Here is a 3,624-nt window from a genome sequence, read left to right on the forward strand (position 1 = left end):
CATCTTGCTACAGGCCTACAGGTGCTAGAAATATTGATATATTATTTTTACAAAAAGTTGATAATAAAAATTAAACAACTATTATTAAATATAAATACATATTTTACATAAAAACAATGTCCAGCAATGTATTTTCATGATTAGCAATGATATTCTAAACCAAATTCACTTGCATTTTATCCCTTATTTATTAAAATTTACATATCAATGACTGTATTTTAATAAAATAAAATTTTTTAATCTTATAAAATTGTTATCATACATTCTTTTTCTAATTGACACAATATAAAGATTTTTCAAAGTAGTGCAACAACAATTATTTTTTGAGGCAATATATACACTAAGAAAAAAAATTGTTAATCCCAAGAAATATTAAGTCCGATACGTTCAACTAAACATTTTAGTTAGTTAACTAAATATTAGTTGTTTCAACAATTTATTTCGTTTCTTTAATCAAGAATTAATTGAACTAATGTTTAGTTAACTAACTAAAATGTTTAGTTGAACGTATCGGACTAAATATTTCTTGGGATTGACACATTTTTTTTCTCAGTGTATGTTCTCTCTGTAATTGGCGCTATAATTTAAAAAGAAATATCATTTCTTTTTTGTAATTGTAATAGATCACTTGAAGCGCGACTCATTTTTGATAAGGTAACGTAATTTTGTGATGTGTATCACTTGAGTTATAACTTTTTGGAAATAAAAATACTACTGCTTAGGTTTTTTCGAGATTTTTCGAGATACAAAGATTACGTCTACCACTTATTACTTCGGTTTTTTCGAGGTATATTACTACCACTTTGTTTTTTTTTTTTCGAGGTAAAGATACTACTGCTTAGGTTTTTTTTAGATTTTTCGAGATACAAAGATTACGTCTACCACTTGTTACTTAGGTTTTTTCGAGGTATAATATGTTAAGAAAAATTAAAGCTACTACTACCTGGGTTAGAATAGAAAAACTCTTAAATGGGAATACACACAAAGTTATATGTACTACTTGGGTTTTAATTTTTTTTAATAAAGATACTACCCACCCATTTTTGGGTTTTTTCGAGGTACAAAGATATTACGTACCATTTGGGTTTTATTAATATTTTTGAATTTAAAATTAATTATACAACCATTTGGTTTTTTTTCGAGGTAACAACTACGCGTGTACTTGGCGCCTTTTTTTACCTTTTTAAAAAATGATATGTTTACAATACAAGACTTATATATTATGAAGGATTGCACTGCTCAGCAGCATTAACCAATCTTTCTTTCAGTTCTAACTCTCGTTTCTTTAGTCGCAGCTTATTTTCATAATAAGAATTTTGGATTTCATACGTTTTTTGTGCTATATTTGTCAGATTCTGTGTTGGCTGTTGTGTTGATTAAACTTTTTCAGAGTGTGACTTTCTTTTCCTTTTTTTATTATTGGTGCAGTTGAATAACTATTATTACTGTTTTCATTTAAATTGCATGCAACATTGTCAGTCAATGTATTTTCCTTATCATTATCTTTGGTTTCTGCATTTTTAATATTAAAACAGGCTGTGCTATGTTCATCAATTTCTATTAAATCTTCTATATCTTCTTTTTCAACATATTCCACTTCATCAATCTCGAAATGTATCTAAAGATAAGGAATTCAGTTAAGTTTGCATGTAGAATATGTTCTATTATGTTATAACAAGAAATAAAGCAAATAGAAAAAAGAGAGAGCTAATAAGTGAAAGAATAAGAGGTTAAAAGTCTATTATTATAAGAAATTTATACTATTATAAAAAGAGAAAAAATCTATTAATTATAAAGTTTATGTAAAATTTTACCTCAGTCTCTGGTTGTATTTGTACTTCACTTTCCTTTATCTCTGTGTGTCCATCGATACACGTAGGAGACATTAAATTTAACGTTGCTTCTTCCGTTCTACTTAATTTTAGATGAGATTCATTTCCTCCACCAGTTTTCCTTCGTTCTGCATTTATTTTGCTTTGTTTCGATTTGCTACGTGACCGTAGATCTTGCCAGCACTAAAATATTATTATTACAAATTAAATAAATGAGAAATAAATTAATTAAATCCAAATAACCAAGTTAAGGTCAAGATGATGTCATCTTAACCTAACCTTGTCATGGTTACTTGAATAGAGAAATTATTTGATTTTTCTGTATGTACGCCGGGATATACTTACCTTTCGCCAGGATTTCCAATCCTTACTTACACCATTGCAACTATTTAAGATATCTGTGAGCTTTTGCCACAAAATAGTTGCATCTTTATATGTAAAATCAGCGGAAAATTTACCAGACATCAAACGCGAATTTTGTTCCATAAACTGTAATAATAATGTTTTTTGTTCTTCCGTCACATTTGCACCACGTTTTCTTGCATTCATTTTCGTTTTCTTGTCTTTTTGAAGTATCACACAAAAAATGCGTTTGAAAATAAAGCACGTTTATTGAAAAATACTCGATGTTTTTAATGCAGACAGTATATAATCCAGTGTTGCCATATATTGTATTCGTATAAAAAATATGTATACGTACCTAAATACGAACGACCGCATATTGTCTTAAAGAATACGCATTGGTGGTTGGATGATAAACGTATGCGCATTTCAACCACTCGTAAGTTGCGTATACGTAGAGTTACGAGTGAGTTAGAGAATCGAAGCCCAGGTCGTGCACAACAACTTTCATATAGGACAAAATTTTGTTACTCTATTAATAAAAGCTGTATAAAATTTTAAAGAACATTACAGGGCCGGATGGCAAATCGTGAAATTATTCCACGCGGAAAATTAAAAATTTTCCCCCTAAACTGGCAACGCAGCCCCGGAGGGATATTTCAACTTTTGCGTACCGCTCAACACACTGCTGGGCTTTTGCGAGGATTACAAACGCGTGGTTGTTAACGCTTGTCACGAATTAATTTTGATACGAGCGCGCAGCGATAACAATTGCATTGTAGGAAATCCGGCGACGGAGCCGGAAATTGAATTGTTTAAAGTACAGTGGCGAATGCCTCACGTCACATTAAACGAGATCAATAAGCTATCCATGCTACGGGCCTTGGAAAGCGGGCGATATCTTAGTGTCAGTTTCCGTTCGTGGGATCTGTACGAGTACCCCATGTTGCAGAACACGACCAAGCATTCGTGGGCCGTCAAAACGGCGACTCAGCTGGAGAAGCCGCGGTACGTTATCTTTGCGCTGCAGACCGGGCGCAAGAATATCATGTTGCAAGATGTTAGCGTATTCGATGACTGTAACTTGACCAACGTGAAACTTTATCTAAACTCTGAATTTTATCCGTACGACGACTTGAATCTGGATTTTGGCAAAAATCGATACGCCGTCCTTTTCGATATGTATGCGCGTTTTCGTAAAGCTTATTACGGATAGGACTGCTTCGATACACTTTGCACCGTGGTTACATTCCTGACAAAAGGACCTTTTGTTGTCATTGATTGCTCGCGACAAAACGAATCTGTCAAGAGCGCCACCGTGGATGTGCGAATAGAATTTGACTGTAAAGAGAATGTGCCGGCAAATACTACCGCCTATTGTCTCATTTTGCATGATCGCGTAATCGAATACTGTTCGTTGTCGAACGTAGTGCGCAAAATCATGTAAATT

The 3,624-nt window shown here is 32.8% G+C and overlaps 1 pseudogene; it reads right to left on the reverse strand.

The window, feature by feature from the left end:
• Positions 1-545: 545 nt before the first annotated feature.
• On the reverse strand, positions 546-2,381 carry LOC139785025 (uncharacterized; annotated as a pseudogene).
• Positions 2,382-3,624: the final 1,243 nt, after the last annotated feature.

Source organism: Temnothorax nylanderi, unplaced genomic scaffold, assembly GCF_030848795.1.
Source record: "Temnothorax nylanderi isolate EJ_2023f unplaced genomic scaffold, tnyl_v1.0 TNYL_tig0725_pilon, whole genome shotgun sequence".
Classification (NCBI taxonomy): Eukaryota; Metazoa; Arthropoda; class Insecta; order Hymenoptera; family Formicidae; genus Temnothorax; species Temnothorax nylanderi.